The sequence below is a fragment of the Eumetopias jubatus genome, unplaced genomic scaffold, assembly GCF_037043125.1.
Source record: "Eumetopias jubatus isolate StellerSeaLion01/CBP00866 unplaced genomic scaffold, mEumJub1_p1.0 scaffold_8, whole genome shotgun sequence".
Taxonomy (NCBI): Eukaryota; Metazoa; Chordata; class Mammalia; order Carnivora; family Otariidae; genus Eumetopias; species Eumetopias jubatus.
In genome coordinates this window covers 57,213,186-57,236,416 of record NW_028274814.1, presented here as the reverse complement: position 1 = coordinate 57,236,416, position 23,231 = coordinate 57,213,186, and the positions used below count along the sequence as shown (strand labels likewise).

Genomic DNA, 23,231 nt, shown 5'->3' with positions numbered 1-23,231 from the left:
TTTTCCTCTCAACCTTCTTTATCTATGATTCCAACCTTGAGGAGATGTGAGGATGAGCTTTAAGGGCAGCATCTATGAGGAAGTGGGTTTTGGACACAGCAAGAGGCATGGTGGTCAGACATCAGGATGAACCTAATAGACACTGACAAAGTGGCTCAGTGCTTCCTGACCCATTTTCCCTAATGGATGGGGTGAGATGCCAGTGAGAGAGACTTAAATAAAATTGCTTGGATTAAGGGGTCAACAAGCCCTCTTTACCTGATATGTAGACTTAACAATATCCTAATTATGAGGAATCATTGGCAAGTGGGAGAAGATCCGTTTGGGGACATGGGTGTCCCCAAGTGCATCCTCTCTCCAGTCATAAGGAAAGTGGGGCATCCACTCCTTCCACAAGTTCACAGTTAACCCCATGGAGTGGGGTACACTCGGGCTTTTAAGAACCGATTTTGTTATCCCAGTCGCATAGAACTATTAAAGGTGATAGTCGAATCACATAATTGTCAGGGAATCCAACCTATTTTTATGTTGTTCAAGTAATCATATGCCCATGGGGTCCCATTATTATCCCCACAGAGTGACAAGCATGAAAATTGCCTGCACATGAACTATTATGGCAATTTCTCTGAAGTTTACCTCAAATTGTCTAGCTTAGGCAAACAGCAAACATTCAAAGACAGTTAAGCAGAACTAGAATTTAACATCCACAAAAGTGTGTTTGAAACATAACTTTTCTCTCTAAAATCACCCTCATTTCCAAAGAAAGCCAAATTGAGACCTCATTTGAAAAACAAGCCCAATTTTAACAAAGCTGGCCTAATTATTTAAATAAGCCCAGCAAGAATAGCGATAGACTTTATAGATTCTTTCAAACTTGCTTCACTGGAACCTTTCAGAAGGAATCTCTAGACTGAACTTTTAACAGCCTCTTGAGGCCAGAAGCCAAACCTGCCATCAGACTTGCCTTCAATACCTGTAGATTTGTGTGAATTCCTCTTCTCCACGTCCCCCAAATATCCTGAGGTTTCCTGCACTTGCCAGGAAGTGACATTCTTTACCCACCTGGTAAGGCTGCTGGGCACTCTGTAAGCAAGGGATCTGGCCAACTTTTCCAAGGGGCTTTATTGACTCTCTAAAGTAACCTTAGTTCCTTAACGCTGTCTAGTCTATCTGAGTCTATGCTTGTCTCTCTCAAATATGACATTCCAGTCATGAGCCTTGGTAAAGTAACAAATGTTTCCACTGGTGTCCTGTTACAAGGAGAACAGATTCTTACTGAACTTCTGGAAACAAATGCAATTGTCATAAAAGAAAGAATACTCACGGACAGTTTCCGAATTTGGAGTGTTCAGGTGGAGAAAAATGTTAAAGGTTTCAATTTGTTCACAAGAGAATATTTTATCATGTTTCTATAAGTCATGGGTATCTTAAGAGAAAGTCTATTTAAATCTGATAGAGCCAACATAGAGAACCAGCAACATTTCAAACAAGGTCACAAAAACTATAACCATCTTCCTCGATTTATTCAGCCCCATGTTCCTAATTCTCGTTCTGTTTGAATGCAGCTTTTCCATTAGTTCCAGAAAATCTTACCCAGTTTAGTTTTATGATTTTAAAGATATCAAAACCCTGTATTTGTCAAAAGTCCTTTCCATGAATCTCCTCGAAGAGGAAACACATTTTGTCAGAGCATCACAACAGTAAATACACATAACAGAAGACTCAAAAATGGACATGGTAAGAATTCACTATAATGCAGTTGTCAGGAAATCTGGTTATTTCTGTGACACACAACATTTCAATAATAGAACGTCAGGTGATAACTCTATACCAGGACATATTCCCAGCCTGCAGGGCCGTTCTGAGCCTCCTCACCAGGGACACATGGGTGTCCTTTAGGGCGGGTCTCAGTGTTGAGAATTGCCCAATGTTCTCCGAGGCTGGAGAAGAAGGTGAGGACCCAGCGGGGAAGCAGTATTTCCAGTGGAAAACCAGGTGGATGTGGGCAGACACAGTGGAGGACGCGCCTCCTCTCACACGGCTCTGAAGGGTCATTGTGAAGGAGACACTTGCAACGTGTGACCGAAGGGGACATTCCTGGTGGCTGCTGGAGCCCCAGTGTCATTTTTCTGTGTTTCTGTTACAACCAGGTGGCCGTGCTCCCAGGATCATCCCCAGCCTGGTGCTGGAGGGGGAGGCCTGGCATGGCCTGAAATACTTGGTCGAGGGGTCCTGCCCTTGGGGAGCTGACAGTCCCCTCCCTGCCCACTCATATGCACAGTAACCCGGTGACACTCACCCAGCACAGACCCACAAGTGCAAAGGACTAGGGCAAATTCAGAATCAGAGCTGGTTAGTTCATCAGGGTAGGCTGCCCGGAGGAGGGGAGTCATGAGTGGTGTAGAAGGAGAAACCCAGCAGGGCGGGGAATGGAGGAGGAGAAGAGGAAGAGAACCCCCCTCTGTTGCTTCTGAAGCAGGATGAGCCAACCCTAAGCCAGGCAGGAGCCAGCTGTGCTGGCCTGGAATAAACAGCTGGATTGGGGAACCAGCAGGAAGGGGCAGGGAGGGAGGCAGATGTTCAGAGCCAGGCTGGGGGTTCTGAAGTTGCTGGCATTGGAATTGAGGCCACTGGAGGGAGCCCTGAGATATGTTAGGCAGTGATGTGTATGTGCACAGTTGTCTGGAGACGTGTGCGCCCAAGTGAGCATGTCCTCTGTGTGCGCGCGTGTGTGTGTGTGTGTGTGTTTCTCTAGTTCTAGCATTTACCAACCATAGCTCTAAGGAAGTCCTTTTTAAGTGTTGTCTAAATTTCTTTTGCTGAAATTAAGTCCATCTCTTTAGTGGAGGCACTATCTAAAGTCCAGGATCTGGTTCAAAGTGTTTCATAAAAAAATGTGTGTCTATGGGGGAGGAAGAAGGTAAAGGGTAGAACTTGAAGAAGAAATTTAAGTACCAAGCTCCTGGCTTTAATTACTAGGAAGCCCTGGACATTCTGAACTTTATTACACTTTATATCCATGCAGGTGGAATGACCCGGTGTGTTTTGCTCCCTGGTTTTCTCTGCTGGACTTTCTCTGGTTCCCTGTCAACCTTCCCTCCTGTTACTAATGAAACTCCTTGGGCTCTAGCTGTAACCAGATATGTGGCCTCTGGGACCCTGCAGGGAAGGGGGCCAGGAGAACAATTTCGCTTTAGATTGCTTGATTTAATGTTCTTAGGGCCTCCCCTGGCCCTGAGAGGAGCTCGAAGAAAGCCTGTAGAGCTTTCAGAGCCCCAAGAAAGCCTGTAGAAAAAGCAGGGTCCAGCTTGCCAGGTTAATTCTTACATCTTCACACACTTGGCTGATTCCTTCATCACTTGTCCCTTAAAACCTAGATTCAAGCATGTACACTGGCCTCGAGGTCGCTATTGTCTGCCTCAGTTTCTCCTTTTGTGGGTGTCATATGTGTATTTGTGGGGCCCTTTAGTGAGGATCTGCTTGAAGACATTGATCCTGACTGCTCAGAACGTGTCTACACTCTTGACCCCCAATTAATGGACAGTCACTAGGAGGTTATTTTGTTCATACTGTGTGGTGCTTCTTCAGCTCTCAATGCAGACCCAGTCCCAGGCCTGAACCTCTCCTCCCTCTCCTCCATGGGATCCCTAACCAGTCTGTCCCAGCACCTTCTCCAGACCTCACCAGCCCCCCTTGCCTGACTGCCTCAGTTTCTCTTCCTCCTTGGCCCCCACTCCCCTGCACTGGGTCTGCCAGGCTGCGTGACCTCTGAGAAATCAGGGCTGAGCTCAGGCCTCTTGTGATGGCAGCATTGTTGGGGGAGGGAAGGGGAGGCAGTGTCCTTACCCATTTGGAGCCTCTGGGACCCCAGGTGGGCACTGGGAGGGAGCCTGGGGCAGCCCTGGCAGCAGCCTCGCCCTCTCAGCTTTCTGGGCCCATCGAGCAGCTGCAGCTCCTGAGAGGGGCCCAGGCTCAGCAAGAGCCAGGTGAGAGGGAAGAGGCTCCTGGAGCCAATATGCAGCCCCCTCCCTGGCCTGGCTCCCCCTCCTGCTGCACACCTGCCTCCTTCTCTCTCTCTGTCTGCTCCCTTCCCCTCCTCCCTGCAGCCCTGGCTTCTCCCTGCCTTTTTTTTTTTTTAAGACTTTATTTATTTATTTGAGAGAGAGAATGAGCAGTGGGGAGGGGCAGCGGGGGGGAGAGAGAGAGAGAGAGAGAGAGAGAGAGAGAGAGAGAGAGAAGCAGGCTCCCTGCTGAGCACGGAGCCCGATGCGGGACTTGATCCCAGGACCAGGGAGACCATGACCTGAGCTGAAGGCAGACACTTACCTGAGCCACCCAGGCACCCCTCTCCCTGCCATCTTGGCCTCCTTCACCTTCATCTCTGTCAGCACATCTGTCTGTCTGTGGGCCTGTCTGTCTGTCTCTTTGACTCCAGATATTCTGTGGTCTGAGATGTCCCAGGACTGGGTCTGCCCTCAGCTCTCCGTTCTGGCTGTCCCTCCCTCAGTGTCTGAGAGTCTCTCTTCCCATCACATCTGTGTGAGTCTCACCCTGGGAGCCTTTCAGTGTCTCCCCTGCATCTCCTCCTGTCTGTCTCCTGTGCTGCCTCCCCCTTCCCTGGTCCCTCTCTGCCCACCCTCCTAGCTCTCTCCCTGCTTCTCTTATCTCTGTGTCTCTAAGCCTCTCCCCCTGTCTCTGCCCCCCTCTTCCATTTTCCCACCCCTCAAGGTTCAGATACTTCATATAAAATCACCTAGATGGACTCTAACTGTCAGGTCCCCCATCTGTGCCCCCTCCTCCAGGAGAGACTTACGGTCCCTACTCTGCATCCCCCAGCCCTGGGCCAGTTCTCTTCATCACCTGGTGACTGGGGGCCCTGACGTTGTCCCCAGCCTCCTACCCTCTACCCAGCAGGCAGTGAATAGCACAGGGAGAAGGGGGAGCAGAATGCTCTGGGGACCAGATGCAGGGATAGACAGACCCTCCCCTGAACCTACCCTTTTTGCCCTCAACAGATGCACATCTGGGGAAATCCCAGCTTGAGGCAGCGGAGACAGCCTAGGACTGTTGGAACAGACACAGATCGAACACCTAGATGCCCCTTCCCTACTGTCCTGTCGTGACACCCATCCAGCCAATCCTGCCTGTCTCCTTTGCCTCTAGGAATTCTGGCTCTGTAGTCTTGGCTGGGCCACTGTCCACTCCCGAGCATAACACCTGGATCTTGGTCCATGCTTAGTGGAGATGTGTTAGGGCAGGGTTGGTGTGATTTGTAGGTGTTCCTCAGGCGAAGGGTCTTCCTGAGATCTGGGGCAATTCTTTCTGTTCCAAGTTCAATGCTTTGTCTTAGTATAGTTAGTAAAGACTCTGTCCCTTTAGGGACCTGCTGCTACCCCTCTCTCCTCTCCCTCCACCTCCACCTGTCTTTAAGGAACCTGTTTTGGGTTTAAAGGACTCTCAGCACTATCAGGTAGAAGCAGTGATGCCCCTTTTCCTTGAGACCAATGGCTTCTTGGGCCCATCACTTGTGGATTCAACCCTGGGTCTCTAAGTAGACCCCACCTTCTCCAGTTCTGAGAAGTCTTGCCTCTGTTTGAAGATTAATGGTCCTGAAAGGAGCAGGCACCTTCCTTTGGTCACTGCTTCAGGGTCTTGTGAGTACTACATTTTGAATATCTGGAACAGGAAGTTCTCTAAGAAGTGACTCTATCTTCTTCGTTACTTCCCCCAGCAGACTGCTCAATGTATATTCAGTTAGAGTATGCTATGAACGCTGAATGACTGTCTCAGGAATCCTCCTGGTGAAGTTTAAGCCAGAACCTTTTTGGTTTTATTCCTGGAGTTACAGGAAAAGTGGGTGAGAAGGCTGGGATGGATGGCGGTGGTAGAGGAATTTAGTAGAAGATTCTTGGAGAGGCGGTTGGCGGGGGGCGGGGGCGGGGGCGGGGAGGGAAGGGTGCTTCTGTCTTTGTTTACAGGACTGCTGAGTAGTCGCTTTAGCTGGACCTGGGACTGGCCTCCAAATCAGCACAGGCTGGGCTCCACCTGGCTCCCCACACTCTCCTCTTGCCAGCCAGGAACTCCTTCATACACAGGACCCTAGAAAGCTTGTCTACCTCTAAATTCACATTTTGCTGCCAACAAAGTCTCCGGAAAAGTCCCATTTAAGCCCTCAGTCCACCTCCTCACCCATGCAGAGCCTTAGTCTTCCATTGCCCACCTCAGCTTTATCCTAGGAGTCTAGCTAAACACCTCCTTCACCCTTCCCCACCCTTCTCATGTATCTGCCTCCCAATTGCCCCAACTCTCTGAGGCTCAGCCTTGCTAGGACCCTACCTCCCAAGGGCCCCGCCTCCCAGAGGGCCTGGCTTCCCAAGGGCTCCAACTCCCCGAGGGCCCAGCTGAGCTCCACTCCAAGTCCTGACTCTTTGGCCAAGTTCCTTACCTGTCCCTGGGTTTGGCTTGCACTTTCTTCTCAAGTCTTTCTCCTCTGAGACCAAAAAAGCCCATTGGTAAGTGATTTCTTGTGTTTATAGAGTTGGCAAGAAAGCTGAGACAGAGCCAGAGTAGAAGAAGGCTGGGCTTGGAGTGCCACTGGCTGTGGCAGCCGTTGGCATTTGAGCAGAGTGTATTTCTTGGAACCAGAGCTAGTCTTTGGATTGGGGATGCAGACCAGAGGCCTTGAAAGTTTAGGAAGGGCAGGTAAATTTGCTGGGATCAGAGTGATTTGGAGACCTCCACTCTGTTCTCCTTCAGACCAGAGGTTCTCAACTCTGCTGAAGAAAATATGAGTTAAGGGAGGTTATTCCTTGGTGCTTCTCCTCCAGTTCCTTCCTACCTGTTTGCCTTGCTGTCCTTCCTGGCCTTTCCCTTATGACCTGCTGCAGAGCTTGCTTTCTTCACTTTTTCCTTTCCCACAGGCCCCAGCACACAGTATGCTTACTTATACATGTTCTTTGAATGAATGAAGATTCTCCAACTGGCTTTGTTGCCTCCTTCATGTTTTCCCATGCTTTCTCACTTGAGATCTGAAAGTCTCTTTATTTTATACTCTTAGGGAGAGCATTGGTGTGGACAGTTTGATAAAGTGGTCCACCATCAGGATAGAGGATTTGAGAATCTTGTTCCTCCGTGCTCAAGGAGCGAGATATCTATTTTTACAGCTGCTAAAGGTATCTCCTTTCCTTTCTTATCTAATTTTAAAAAAGCTGTTGTGGGGATGGATTATACGCCAGGTCACGCTGTAGGAGGAAAGATTACCAAGTTCCCCTGGGGTGTGGCTTCCTACTGGTCTTAAAACACTGGGTCTCTAAGAGGCAGTTTGCTGTTATCACAAAACATATTTGCAACTCTTTAATTCGAAAGGCCCTTGGGTCCAATGAGCAGTTGGTGGGGGGGCTGCCATGCCTTCAAGTCTTGGTTGCACCTAGTAATATTTACTTGCAGAATTAGGGTTTCTATCCTCATTGAGAAACATGAAGCAGGTTCTACCTTGAGGAGGTTTTATTTTAGAAAGGGAGACAACGGCTTCTTGCAAGTAACAGGCAAACAGAATACAGTACAAAGGAAGACCATAGAAGGGACGATGCCTGGTAAGTGATCCATTTGGTAAAGTTGTTCTCAGAAGACTCCTGGGAGATAATTTGGGATATTTATTTTCTTTAGTATGAGCTGAAGTTGGTTGCTTCAGCCTTCTTTCCAACCTTTCAGGGAAGCTATTTGACCTTTCCTTCTCTTTCCCCTAGGGGAGAAGTTACACATTTATTACTCCTGCAATGGTTTCTCTTTCTTTTCCTTTTCTGCACAGACCAAAGCTGAGAATTATTATTATTATTTATATTATATCTTAATATCTAGATCTGTATCAATATCTGTAGCATATATTTACCTGGATCTGTCTAGCTGGGCAAACTGGATTTATGGCTCAAGGTGTGGTGGAGTTTGTGTTTTTGGTGGAGGGCATGGAAGGAAGGCCTAAAAGAGGCTCTATTTATTGGATCATGGCCAAAGCTGAAGATGTAGCTTGAACTGATGTTTTCCTGGGAAACAGTTATATACAATGCCAAGATGGGGTAATTCCCCCCTCTTCCATGCAGACTTCTCAGGCTGACCCACAGTGCACAGAAGATTCTCGCTAGTTCTGTCAACACCAGAAACTGAGGTCCTTACTGCTCTTACCTTCCATCAACTAGGAAGCCATCTGGGATCTTGACATGCCCTTGCCCTGACTGTTCTTTTCTTACTTAGGAATATCCTTCCACATTCATAGTTCATGTTTCTTTTATCTATTTTGGTAGGGCAGGTGTTCACAAAATGCCCTTAATTGTATGTTCCCAGAGAGGGGAATTCTCTGCCACCATTGTCTTGCACTGTGTGTAACTAAGTGAGTGAGTGATGATTTGGGGGTAATGATGGTGGTGTTGATAATTTAGGGGGAAGAAAAATTTTGTTTTTGCTTGAGTTCTTTTGCAAAAGAATCACTGTGGTGCCTGAATTTTCTAATTTGGAATTTGCCTTTGCATTCATTTACACTTAGTTGAAATCACCTTTAATAGATTGAATCCAATCTTTCCCAGTTAGAAACTTTTTGTGGTTTCTACTTGAGGGACCATCAGATTTCTCATTTTAGACCCAACACAAAGTACACTGAACATATCTGTGGTTATTTACGGACCATACAGGAAAAATGGTAGCAAATACAGAAAATTCTGTTTTTTTTTGAGAGTTTATACTATAAATGGGCATTTCATGGATACTTCTTCATCCTCCTGAAACAAGTGAAATCCTATTCTACACACCATTCAATCTGTTGACTATTAACACTCCTCCATTCTGCAAGCTAGCTTTACATGTCATTATTGCAGTTTGAGTCTCATGTCATGTTGCCTAATGCCAAAGCATTAGATGGCTTATTTTCCAAATAAAGTAAAGCAGTGAAAGTAATAAAACTCAGTGTTGTGCATATGTTCAGTAGTTGCACATCAAGGGGATGACACTGGAGGAAATCACAATCAGCTGACTTAGGCTACTTCCTCTCTACTTTCACTTTGTTGTGATGAAAGAGATTTGGACCTTGGTTATTGTGTCAGATCTCTGACATTGCCAAACTGGGTGTAGATCCTAGGCGTACTTCTTTGGCTGTGGCCAGTTAACTCTTTGCATACCAGGCTTCAGCTGGGGAAGGAAAGGCAAGCTGAAAAGCAGTATGAGACAGAAGCTCTGCTCCTCAGTCCACCTCACCACCTGCTACTCCTACTCTCTTCCCTAACTGGGTGTTCTCCCAGGGCAAAGTACAAAGCCAGGGAGTTATACCACTGCACATTAATGAGGGGAGAGAAGGGAGTAAGGGAGCATACTGGAGAGAGCATATATTTCTCCGAAGTTGTGGCCAGAGAAGCTTGGGGAAGGAGGGTCTTGTTGAACAGGATTTGGAAAGAGTGTTCTAGGCAGAGAGGGACAGTCTCTGTGAGCGCTGATGTTAACGCCAGCAAGATGTACATGTGTGGGGAAAGATTTGTCTTGTTGAAGCAGGAGCGACAGAAAAGGTTAATAGTAGGAGTAAGTGGTCAGTCCCATTGTTTCTGGACATACTTGGGGTTTTCTTCATTTCAAACTAAAATAGAAAGACAATCCTTTATCTTCTCTGTTGTTCTTCCTATTCAAATAGCATGTTCAGAATACTCATTATTTCTTATCTCAAGTCCATATTTGTTAATAACTTTAAACAAATAGTAAGGAGATCCAAAACCAGACAACATTTTCTGTACTGATGCTTGATATCCATTGGTCTTTGTGCTTATATCCATGGGTAATGAGAAATATTAACAATGCTCTAGGCACTGTGATCTGACAACTGGTCACAGACATGGTTCACAATGGGAAACACCAATGTCCATTTTATGTATTCTACTAGGTCATGTCTCTGGTTGCAAATAACAACCAAGCCAGAATGGTCAGTCTTACATGGCTGAAGTCCTATTACCAGCATTGCTCTGCTATTTTAGCTCTGAAAAGGAATTTATCATATTTTGGAGTGGCTGTCCAGCTGACATTTTTCTGGCACTGGTTTTTCTGGGTTAAGGATATAGAGAACATTGCCATTATCTGGCAAGCATTCCCAGTCTGCTCTTGATTGGCAGCCAAGTCTAGGGAGCAAAGGGCCAAGGGAATTAGGAAGCTTAAAAAGATGTTTTGTTAAACTATCCTTGTTAAACCGGCACCATCTGCCTTCCTACCCTCCTTTGTTACATCTGGGGATGTCCTTTGGGACAGGTGTTTCCTAATGGTGCGCGTTGGCAGCATCAGGAAGTCATGGGTGATGACTGAGGTTTGAGAAGCCCAAACTGGAGATATTTAAGTTGTCAGGGAAATTGCAACAATCTTCCTGCCATTGGGCTCCCATTTTAGAAAATGTCTCTTCCCCACCCCCATCTTCCTTTCCACAATGAGAATCAAAGTTTCATTTTCTTTTCTAGCACTCCATAACTGCATGAACATGGGGTTTTTTCTTCTTAAGAATGAGGTAGTGACTAGGGCGCCTGGGTGGCTCAGATGGTTAAGCGTCTGCCTTTGGCTCAGGTCATGATCCCAGGGTCCTGGGATCGAGTCCCGCATCGGGCTCCCTGCTCCTTGGGAGCCTGCTTCTCCCTCTCCTTCTCTCTCTCTCTCTCTCTCTCCCTCTCCCCCTCTCCCCCTCTGTCTCTCATGAATAAAAAAAAAAAAGAATGAGGTAGTGACTAGAAAAGATTTGGAATAGAATGATGAAAAAAATAGGATGATGAAAAAAGTATCAGGACAGTGACTTATGTTTGGCATCTAGAGATCTATTTCCCTATATTTCAACTAAAAGCCAAGCAAAAGGAGATGGGTAAAAGTCATGAGCAGGAATTACAATTACCTGTAAAATCATATCTGGGAACTATTGACGTAGATATGGGTGTGCTTTGGAATATTTCTTGGCATTTAAAAGGATAGTCTGGAAACATTTTGGTCCTGATTATGTTTGGATTCTAATAAGATAATGTTTAGGTGAAGACTCAGATTTAAGATTCCAGTACTTTAGCTCTGGCCCATCAGTATCTATTCGGGAGGAAAGGGAAGACATCAGCAGAGGGTGACCTGAGCACAAAGGTAAGAACTGGCTTAAATACTCCTTTACTAGCCATGCCCTAGAGTCTTGACTCTTTAGAAGGTAGGGTGCTGTAGTAGAAAGAACATGGTCTTTGAAGTAAAAAAGAACCAAGGTCAAATTCCAGCTCCTCTTTTTACTGGCTATATGAGTTTGGGACAGTTGTCTGAACTCTCAGTGTGTAAAGTGGAACGATAATACTTATTTCTTTGGGCTGTTCTGGGGGTTAAATGAAATAAAATATGTGCATTATTTATACATCAACAAATTCTGATTCTGTTTCGCCCTTCTTTCCATGTATCCCTGAATTTTGCACATATACCTCGTACCCCAAATTGCCAGATACCATTTTTCTCTGCCTCCAGCCTCTGCACATGTTCCCAGGGCCTCTAGAGTCAGGGCCCTGGTTTATTATTTTGTGGTAGTCCCACAAAATGATAGTAAGAGTATGGACTTTTTATAACAATACAAACATAAGCCAACATTGTGGTTTCTTGCCAGGCATTTTTGCTTGCTTGTAACTTTAGTTATAAGTCAAAGACAGGGATGTTGTAACCTCCCATCCGCTCCTCTGATCTAAAGTTCGTGATCTGGGGCTAGATCATTCTGGGTGAGGATTTGGTTCCAACCAAAAGTGATGGCAAGCTTGTTTATAAAGGGCATTTAGGGAAGGAGAAACCATAACCTTTACTAATGGGACATTCTTGTTTTCCTCCTACCTTTTTAGTTTGAAAAATATCCAAACTGCAGAAGTTGCAAGAATAGTATAATTAACACCCAAATATTATTCACCAGTATTGACCAACTGTTAAAATTTTGGCACATTTGCTTGCTCTCTCCAATGTGTGTGTGTGTGTGTGTGTGTGTGTGTGTGTGTGTGTGTAAAATATGGTCCATATTCTAAGTTTATTAATTGTCCAATTTTTTTAAGTAACACGTTTCTCCCTGATCCAGATGCAATCCAGGGTTCTTGCATCTCACAATGATGTCTATTTATTGTGCTTTAATCTACAACAGTTCCTCATCCTGTCATCCCTGACATTGGCAGTTCTGAACAGCACAGTTCGGTTGTTTCATAGAGTTAATGTTCTTTGGAAAGTTGTTTTGTAGACTGATCATTTTTATCATTAAATTCAAGTTACACATTTTGAGCAGGAATGTTATATAAGAACATTCTTAACAACAATGAGTGCCATGTTGACAGGGAACACATCTTTTTCCTCCCCGTTTTCTCTGTAGCATTAAGCACTAGGACTGGCATTTAGGAGGTGCTTAGGATTTATTGAATGAATACATGGATGAATGACCTAAGACTGTCACTGCCACTGAGGTCTATTACTTTTCTACTTGAGGAGAGGAGGAAGAGCAGACTTCTATATTCTAGTTCCATTTTTATTATGTATGTTTGAAGGTTAAAGGTAACCCAGGACTTATGTAAAGAGCCCACAAAGAAGGGAAATGAGATGGGGATTATGACATAAGGCAAGTGTGGAGTCTCTTTACCCTGGGGGTGGGTGGTGATCATACTATGTTGAGAGTGGAGGATGAATAAGGTGGTCCTCAGCTGGAAAGAAACACAGCACACAGAAGCTAGGAGCACATGGCCTGTATTCTTGCTGAGAGGAATTGGTTCTTTAGATTTCCAGATTTTACTATACTTCCCTTCCCTAACCCTCATTTGAATCCTAAGAATGTCATTGTGAAAACTCATTTCTGTCTCTCCACCTATCCTAGTGTGGGCAACACCATAATTCTCTCCTTCTCTACCCTACATCTCCCCCTGCAACAAACACACACAAGTGTGTATTTTCTAACATTTATAAATGGTGGTTGGGCAGCCATTCTCTCCAGATTATTTGTGTTGAGAAAGTATATAGCTCCTTGGACTTCTCCTTTGGATGTAGAATCTTTCATTCCTCTTTTCAAGGGGAAGTGAGGTCATGAGAGCTACTCTTTGCCTCACAGAAATGTGTTTTCAGGCCTCCCTTTGGGGATCCTATGTCAGATATTTCTGACAGTTCTTCCTGAGACATCTCAGGCTTGGGACTGGATTCATCTATTTAATTCTACACTTGTTGAATGCCTGATTCACACGGTTCCTCTCCCCTTCCTGGAAGGAGCCTGTCTACCCTTTTCTTTGCAGTCCTTAATTTCACCAGGATCCAGAAAAAGCACCCTTTGTCTCCATCCCAGCTCTTGATTATCCACAATAATGGTGGGAATAACCTAAAATAGTGAATGATACTAAAATGACTTTTGTTTGATATTAAACTGATTGAGTTCTGCCTAGAATTAATCTAGAAAGTGAGTAGTTACAATCAAAGCAATCCATCATGTCACTCTCCCGTGGGTGGCCTCATGTGAAACAGTCACTTTTTGTAGTGTCTCCATCACACCCAGAGTAACAACCAAAGTCCTCACTGTGACACTCACACCCAACTTGAAGGATCTCGCTTCCTGCTTTTTCTCTGACCTTATCCCCTCCTGCTTCCCTCTTACTCACTCTGCCCTGGCCCCACAGGCCTCCTTGTTATTCCCCCAAAATAGCTAAGTACCATTTCACACCTGTTAGGTAGCTATTAAATAAACATAATACAACGAGTGTTAGCGAGGATGTGGAGAAATTGGGACGCTTGCACATTGCTGGTGGGAATGTAAAATGGGGCAGCTGCTGTGAAAACAGTATGGTGATTTCTCAAAAAATTAAGTATACACTTACCATATGATCCAGCCATCCCACTTCTGGGTATATATCCGAAGGAATCGAAAGCAGGAACTCAAAAAGATATTTGTAACCCATATTCATAATGACATTATCCACAACAGCCCTCAGCTTGTCAGTGGATGAACAGATAAACAAGATGTGAGACATACACACAACAGAATATTATTCAGCCTTAAAGAGGAAGGATATTTTAAAATCTGCTGCAACCTAGTTGACCCTTGAAGACCTTATGCCAAGTGAAATCATAATATTATATGATTCTACATCTCTGAGGTACTTTGATTAGTCAAATTCATAGAGACAGGACATAGAGTGGTGGTTGCCAGCGACTGCAGGAGGGAAGATGGGGAGCTACTGTTTAATAGGTACAGGGTTTCAGCTGAGGAAGATGAACAAGTTCTAGAGATGGATGGTGGTGATGGTTCCACAACAGAGTGAAGGTAAGGCTGGGTTGGACCACCCATTTTAAAATCACGACACCCACTCTGAGCACCTCCTAACCTTTTCTTGCTTTCCTTTTCTCTGCAGCACTATTGCAAATCCAACACAGTATATATCCTTATCACTTATTTGTTTATTGTTTGCTTCCTACTACAGGAATGTAAGAAATTTGAATGGAATCATTTTTTGTGTTTTTCTTTGCTTTATCCACAGTGCCGAATAAATGGGGCCAGTGTATTTGTTGAATGAATAAATGAAGGAACATGACTGGACAGACCTCTAGAGAAGGCATAAAGAGAAAGAGAAAGTAGGAACATTCTATTTTTTCATTTGGTTTTGTTAACCAATTTCTTCTACCTTTGAATATGAGACTCAGCCTCAGTGTTCATGGTGTTTTCTGCTCTGTTCACTTTTTTGTATGCATTTTGAACTATTTCCACTATGGAAGTGTTGATGTACACATGCACCACACTTAACTACTACTTCAAGCGCTCGCTCTGAACTCAAAGGATCTACTCTTGTGTTCCTAACTGCTTCCTACCGGAGTAGCAGGGCTGTTTGATTTAGAAGTTTGGAAACTCTGGGGAAGTTCAGCTATTCAAAAGGCTTTGGGGCGCCTGAGTGGCTCAGTTGGTTAAGCGACTGCCTTCGGCCCAGGTCATGATCCTGGAGTCCCGGGATCGAGTCCCGCATCGGGCTCCCTGCTCAGCGAGAAACCTGCTTCTCCCTCCGGCCCTCCCTCCTCTCATGTGCACTCTCTCTCTCTCTCTCTCTCATTCTCACTCTCTCAAAATAAATAAATAAATCTTTAAAAAAAAACAAAAAGCTTTGTACTTGTTTGTTTGGGGGCCACTGGTTTGATTGAAACTGGAGTTTTCATAGTCTGGAAATTTTAAGGACGAGAGAATTTTTATACTTTGGGATCAGGAGGGAGCTGTGCTTGGATACCAGAGGATGGATACTATCTCTGGAAATGTTTGGTTTACTCCATTTCTCTGAAACTTTGAGAACTTGCAGATAATTATTTAACACCCTCATTAGCCTTCCTCTCAAGTTTTTGTCAGACTTCTAGCAAAGCAACTGTATCTAAACTATATTGGAAGCTATTCAGGAGGAGCCACAAGGCCAGCTTCCTGATTAACAGGAGTATTAAAACCCAACCACAGGGGCGCCTGGGTGGCTCAGTCGTTGAGCGTCTGCCTTCGGCTCAGGTCATGATCTCAGGATCCTGGGATCGGGCCCCGCATTGGGCTCCCTGCTCAGCGGGAAGCCTGCTTCTCCCTCTCCCACTCCCTCTGCTTGTGTTCCCTCTCTCGCTGTGTCTCTCTCTGTCAAATAAATAAAATCTTTAAAAAAAAAAAAAAAACCCAGCCACGGGAACCAATGGAACTTACTGCCTTGGAAAAATGTTTTGAAAAGGAAAAGTCCAGAGTGAGGGCAGTACCCTTCTCAGAGACAGAGGAGTGAACACAGTGACCTTCAGGACAAAGGAGGATGGATGGGGCTGGCTGGGAAAGCAAGACAGACTTTGATTTAGTTAGTGGATTGTCCCATTTGACAGGAGTTCTTCTGGGAAACTTGGGATGAAACTTTTGTTTTGGAATTTGAAAGGAGCTCAGAGACTGAGAGAAACACAGGGAGGAGAAGGAGGGAAGGGGAAGCTGGGGACATTATGGAATTCATACAAGTTGGCTTCGCGTTCCTTGGCCCCTCTCTGCATTTCTTTAAACACATCCCCTGAGCAAGCACTTCTTTTGGGAGAGACTGTTTCCTAATTACACAGAGGTTCAGAGACCCAAGGCCCTCATTAGGAAATGTCCTCAGGAAATGCCCTTGGAAGACATGAGGGTGCATGTTCTAGTCTCCTGTTTACACTTCTGTTTGGTCCTTTCTCTCCTTCAAAAAAAAAAAAAAATCCTACTTCTAGGAATCTCAAGATATAGCAGTCAATCAATACACCTATCTCTGTATATTCATCTTCTCTGTCCTAAATGCCTCTTTTGGTTGCTTGGTGAAATTATGAACACATCCTTGCCCTGAGGAGTGAGGCTTGGGTGTGGGAGTATAGAATTCAGAAGAAAGAGAAGGTACATGGATCCTGGTTCTGCCCTCTGGAAGCTTTTAGATTATCAAGGAATTTAAGTGACAAACCCAGGACACGGGCAGACAGAAAGGGAAAATTAGTTTCAGGTGAGCATCAGGTTGGGCTGTAAGTGCTGGCGGGAAGTGGAGGATGGTTGGAAGTGGAGATCGGTCAGGATGGCTTAGGAAAGTCTTCCTAGACATAGTGGGGAAAGGTTGTAGAACAGGGTGAAGAGCTAGAGCATCAGGACTGGAAAGAAGGAGTGAGGATGGCATTCCTGGCAGGGCAGGTACTTACCCAGGCCAAATGCTCATCCCAGGAAGGGGTGGTCAAGATGCGAGGAGCTGAGTTAGGAAGGAGGTGATGGGTCTGAGGGTAGGGGGTGAATTGAGGTGGGGCAGATAGCTGGGGCAGAGATCTGGACTGAATAGAAACTATTGGAATACTTGATTATTTCACGGAGAAAGGGCATTTCTGAAGATGGTGTTTGAGGACCATGTTTCTCTGTGTTGTTATGAGCTGGATTTGTGATAGGTTCTCTCAGGATTCCCAATCATCGTTTTGCTCTCGCTTCTCTATGTTTCCTTGTTCATTTGTTTGTTCTACTTGCTTCTGTTGGAGTCATAAAACATGACTATTTAATTCCCAGATGTTTTGTTCTTTGGGTTGCTTCTCTGGTATCTTCATACTTTGTCTGTAGCCCACTTTCCCTCGTCTTCAGTATAAGTGGGAAGAGCATAAGGACCACCACAGTTGGGGGAAACAGAAATTATTAAAGCATTACCCCTCTCCGACCCTGCCATTCAGATGGTACTCCTCTGGGATTCCTGCTTAGGGTCCATGGATGGACTTCAGCAGAGTGCATGGCCTTTTTTGAGGTGACCAACCTCAGAGGCATCTGTGACTCAACAAATGTGAAGAACCACTGTTGTGTCTTTTTTGGGAGGTAGGTGGCTGGGGATGGTTCCCCAGAGAGAAACACAATACAAGCATCCTTAGTGCCAACTACAGGAGCCTCCAAAGGTTGGAGGGGCTGAAGGAGAAAGAGGAATTGGGAAAAAAGGAAATGGGTTCAGAGAGAACTAGTAAAAGGGGTGCCCCATCTTCCCTGTTCTTCACTCTTTTTTTTTAATTTTTTTATTGTTATGTTAATCACCATATATTACATAATTTGTTTTGGTGTAGTGTTCCATGATTCATTGTTTGTTCATAACACCCAGTGCTCCATGCAGAATGTGCCCTCTTTAATACCCATCACCAGGTTAACCCATCCCCCTACCCTCCTCCCCTCTAGAACCCTCAGTTTGTTTTTCAGAGTCCATCATCTCTCCTGGTTCGTCTTGTTCTTCACTCTTTCTAGCAGGTATTCCTTCTTTGCACTCTCCATATCCTAGCAATTACAGGATTCTGGTTCCCCCTCATGTTAAATCTACTGAGAGCCTGCCATTTATCAAGCTCTGTACGAGGTGCTCTCACAACATTATCTCCTACAATCCTGTGTTGAACCTGCAGTGCACAGAGTGGAGTCAGTCCCTCCCTCAGTCATGGTGTGTTTGCACCATTGCTTTCTGTCAGGCCCCTTTTCAATGCTGTTTATTTTCCCCTTTCATCCTTATCTCTATTCTCATTTCCCTTCCTCACTGGAGGCACTGGCTTTAGCGTCTTTAACAAATGCTCTTCCAATCCATGCTTTGTATGTGTATTTAGATACATTCATCCATTCCACAAATACAGGGCTGACTATGTGTCAGGCACAGTTGCAAGTGCGGGGAATATAGCCAGGAGCAAAACAGTACAAAAAGTCCTGTTTTCATGGAGCTTACATTGTTATTAAGTGAGACAAAACATGAACAAATAAATAAGTAAAACATATAGTACTTTAAATAGTGACAAGTGCTGTGGAAAAATGAAGAGTAGGGTGATGGGGTCTATTGTGTGTGGTTAGGAATGGACTGCGGTTGTATGTGGGGGATTCAGGAAGGCCGTGCTACAAACATGCTATTTCACCAAATGCAGTGAAGGGAGCCACCCTGTGAACATCTGGGCTAGAAGTGGTACAGTTAGAGGGGGCAGCCAGTGCAAAGGCCCTAGGGTAGGGTCTTGCCTGGTATGTTAGGAGGCCAGAATGGTTAGGAGGCCAGTGGCTAGAGTGAAATGAGTGGAAGAGAGAGAAACAGGAGGCTGAGAGGTAGCTGGGTCAGTGACAAATATTGTAGGACTTTGTAGGCCATTGTAAATGCAGACTTTGGCTTCTACTCTGAATAAAAAGGAAAACCAGTGGAAGGTTTTGAGCACAGAAACGACATGACATTTGTAACAGCTATTTGTATATCCTTGAAATATGTGGTGCTCTTTCAGTTTTAATTTTTTTAATTTATTTTTTATTGAGGTATAATTGATGCATATTATGTCAGTTTCAGGAGTAAAACACAATGATTCAATATATGTATACATTGCAAAATGATCACTATAATGAGACTACTTAACATCCATCACCATACATAGTTACAAAAACTTTTTTTCTTGTGATGAGAATATTTTAAGTTTACTCTCTCAACATCTTTCAAATATACAATGCAGTATTATTAACCATAGTCGCCATGCTATATATTTCACCCCCATGACTTATTTTAAAACTGGAAGTTTGTACCTTTTGACCCCATTCCCCCATTCCCCCCACCTCTGGCAACCACCAACCTGTTCGCTGTTATCTATGAGCTTGTGTTTTTGTTTTTTGTTTGTTTTTTAAGATTTCACATATAAGCGAAATCATAAGAGTATTTGTCTTTGTCTGACTTTTTTCACTTAGCATAATGCCCTTTTGGTCCATACATGTTGTTGCAAATGGCAAGATTTCTTTCACTGTTTTTTAAAGGTAAAGAATGGCATTGTGCTGTACACCTCATCCTGTTTTTACTTTTGCTATCTAACATAGTTTCTGAGATCTACCCAATTTGCTCTCTGTAAATCTGCTTTATTATCTCCGACTGCCGTGTCATATTTCATTGTGCACACACGGCACATTTTACTTATATATTCCTCCAGGAACAGACACCGGCACAGCTCCCACTTCCTGCCTCCATAGACAGTCCTGTGAGGAACGTGCTCACATGGGCTCCTTATGGACTCAGGAGAGAGTCTCCTTGGGGTGTACACCTCGGCGAGGGATCGCAGGGAGGGTGTGTGCGTTCTTAATTCCACTGAGATTGTGCCTCAGGATGGTGCCGCAGTGACGCTCCCACCAGCAGTGTGGGATTGTTTGTATCTCCTCACTGAATTCTCATGCTGATCCAGTGAGGGGGGTCAGGTGAGGTCCTTGTGGGTGAGGAGACTGAGGCTTAGAGAGAGTGAACCAATTTCCCAAGTTCATATAGTCACATGGAAGGGCCAGGCCTCACATCCAGCATTTCTGACATAATGGTCGTTGCTCTTACCTCTATAGTACCCAGCACTGCCTGTTCCAGAAATAAGATGAGGCATCTGTAGGCACAGATATTATTCTTATTTTAATTGTGATTATTGTTATTGTCTTTGAGCCTTGCATTTTTTTGATGTCTGCTCTAACTCAGTGAGCCTAGGCACCCCTACGTGTTAGCATCAGCATGGATGTGGGTGTCTAGCTGGAGTCCTTAGTGTTTCAAGGCAAAATATATGGAATAAACTATTTTCATTGTCTTATGATGGCTAGCTAACAGATTTGAGTTTTATTGGGTGATTTTTGAGGCCAGACATTTATAAAGACTAATTGATTCTCAGAGTTTGGGGACATTGGATCAGATTTCATTATGAAGTGTTAGGTAGATGATATTAAGTCCGTATTGTTTGCTACGTACTGAGCTACATACTTTACAGGCATCATTTCACTTACTCCTCACAACTATCCTATAAGGTATTTACTTTTACTCCCATTTGACTATTGTGGCAACTAAAGCCCCAAGAGGTAAACGAATTTGTCCAGAGTCACCAGCTGTGAGGTTGAGTTGGATTTGAATCTGAACAGTCTACCTGCAGAACCTTACTCCTAATGACTCAACTGTGCTGCCTTCCTGTGAAGGAAGCTTTTAGAATCTCTTCCCTTTAAAATTGAGGACAGAGGTGCCTGGGTGGCTCAGTCGGTTGAGCATCTGCCTTCAGCTCAGGTCATGGGCCCGGGGTCCTGGGATGGAGCCCCGCATCGGGCTCCCTGCTCAGCGGGAAGCCTGCTTCTCCCTCTCCCACTGCCTGCCGCTCTGCCTGCTTGTGGGCTCTTTCTCTCTGTCAAATGAGTAAATAAATAATCTGTTTCTTGGTTTCTCTCTCTCTCTCTTTAGAAAGAAAAAAATAATAAAATAAAATCGAGGACAATTTCTTGTCAGGTGATTTGGAGCAGTCATGGGAAGTACAGGGCTAGTGGACAAGAATCTCCAAGGGAGAGATCTGAAGTTTGAAAATGTCCCCAGCTGTCTTCATTAGGCCTCCCTCTGTCTCCTGTAGTGAGAACCTCTGCCTTAGAACATCCTACCTGGATTATAGGGCCTGGGCAGGATGCCTTCAAAAAAGTCTAGCTTCTGTAACTGGGCGTGGGTGGTTGGTTCCTTATAACCACAGGCAGCCTGATATTTTTTTAAACAAGTGTCCTCAAGGGCAAATGATTCTTTATCACCCAGTGTGGCTAATACCTGCCATGAATGATGGGCAGTCAAGGTTTTATCACAGTTGGTTTCCCCTTCCCACTATGCATTTTGCTCACCTTCCACAAGGAAGGTAATACCAGGTATATCTTTACCTGAGCCAGGTTTAAAAAGGTTGCTTGGCTACAAATTATGTATCTCAATTCCAATATATAGATATTCTGGATTATGTGCTCTTTCAGGTTTCTCTTTTCAATTTGGTCATATGTTCAACAAATATTTATTGAGCCCCTAACTCACAGTCTGATGGAGGAGGCCAACAGCTGACCTGGAATTTGGATACATTAGGATCAGTGGCACATGGCGGAAGCCGGGTGCTAGGAGAGCACATGGGAAGGGCAACATAAGGGTCAGGGGAGCCTTCCTGGGGAAGCAACTGCGGAGCTGGGGACTGAATGAGAAGTGGGGGTAGCTAAGTGAAGGGGCCAAGTGGGCAGTAGAGGCAGGGGAACAGGGTGAGATTCAAATCTCGCAGCTGGAGCAGGAACTGGGCAGGGGATGAGGCTGGAGGAATAAGCACAGGTCAGATTAGGAAGGAAGGAAGGATTGTGAAGGAAGGGCAGTGGGAAACCACTGAAGGGTTTGAAGCCTGGGGGTTGGTGGGGGACACTTCAATCACATTTGTAGTGTAGAAAGATTCCATGAGTTAAGATTTGACCCTCCTTTTCTATCTTGCATGCTTTTTGGTAAATCATAACACTGGAACTGGTGAGTGGTAAATAAGGAGTCTAGATGAATTTGTAGATGGAAGTGCTGACCCAGAGCCCAAGGGTTCCTTTTGATCATCTATAGAGAAGACTTTTCAATTTTGATTTGATCTTTCTGTCTTTAAACACCTCTGACAACTTTTCCTAAAACTCTCTCAAAACCAAAGCCTGAGTAGGGAGGAGAATGGGGGATGCATGACTTTGTTCTCTCTGTTCTCCACTACTCATTCTTGGAGAATTGCTGTAAATTGTTCATCAAAAGCCTTTCTCAGATGGAGGGGACCATTTGAATAGCAGCAGGGGAGGAGGGGGAAAGAGGAACCACACGAAAGTTTCCTTCATTCAGAAAACATATTTGGCATATTTTGAGCAAGTTAAGAATAACTGCTTATGAAAAATTAATACGGAGTTACAAGTGTTTTTTTTTAAGATTTTATTTATTTATTTGGGAGAGAGAGTAAAGCCAGAGAGAGAGGGAGAGAGAGAGAGAGAGAGAGCGCAGGTGCACGTGAGCAGGGGGAGGAGCAGAGGGAGAGGGACAAGCAGACTCCCCACTGAGCAGGGAGCATGATGTGGGGTTTGATGCAGTGGATCCCAGGACCCTGGAGTCCTGACCTGAGCCAAAGGCAGACACTTAATTGACTGAGCCACCCAGGCAGCCTGGGAGTTCCAAGTGTTTTAATACAAGCTCACAGAGCAGGGCAGATTCTCCAGGCCCTGGCAGCTGACATCCCAGATGGTGCAGGGTGAGTATAGAACACAGTGTGGTCAGTGAGGAGACTGTTTGCAGAAGTGCGCTCACCTTCTCTTCTGGAGCCCAGAGAGGGAGAAGACGGAAGGAATTGTCTTGGTTGTGAACTACTGAGCTAGGTGACTCATTTCTTTTTTTTTTTTTAAGATTTTATTTATTTATTTGAGAGAGAAAGAGAGAGCACGAGAGGGGGGAGGGTCAGAGGGAGAAGCAGACTCCCTGCTGAGCAGGAAGCCCGATGCGGGACTCGATCCAGGGACTCCAGGATCATGACCTGAGCCGAAGGCAGTCGCTTAACCAACTGAGCCACCCAGGCGCCCCTAGGTGACTCATTTCTTTTCTCCCTACCCATCACACTCTCATAACTATGGACATAAAACTTGTAGTGAATTTTGTCTGGTTGCTTTGGATGAGTTTATTAAATGTCAGAATTCATAAAACCACCTTCCTGGCTCCTCTCCCTTCTCAGTCATGGACGCTGGGTTGGCTGCTGCCCCCATTTCTCCAGTGTTTCCTTCCCAGGCAGCCTGGTCCTCTCCTTCTTGCAGGTGGTTATGAAGGCCCTGCCCCCTTTCTCCCTCCTCCTCTCTGTTCACAGCGCGCCTGTGGGCCTAGGTGGGGAAAGGGAAGGGATGGACTATACATTCCTGACCATCAGTACAGCTAAATGAATGATGCAGAATGAGAAGAAAGGGGGCCCAAGTTCCATCTGACCTTGGCTAGCTG

The 23,231-nt window shown here is 45.1% G+C and overlaps 1 protein-coding gene across 30 annotated transcripts in view; it reads left to right on the top strand.

Moving 5' to 3' along the window:
* LOC114200901 (ATP-dependent DNA helicase Q1-like) overlaps positions 1 to 23,231 on the top strand; it is a 136,908-nt gene that overhangs the window by 27,413 nt on the left and 86,264 nt on the right. For 4 of the 30 annotated variants that reach the window (XM_088025948.1, XM_088025961.1, XM_088025940.1 and 1 more), the window contains one exon: positions 14,508 to 14,601. The exons of 24 other annotated variants lie outside the window; for them this stretch is intronic. The gene's annotated coding sequence lies outside the window, so the exon portion shown is untranslated. Of the gene's footprint in view, positions 1 to 7,426; positions 7,593 to 14,507; positions 14,602 to 23,231 lie in introns of those variants that run through there. 2 more of the 30 variants (XM_088025953.1, XM_088025970.1) reach the window with 2 other exon arrangements.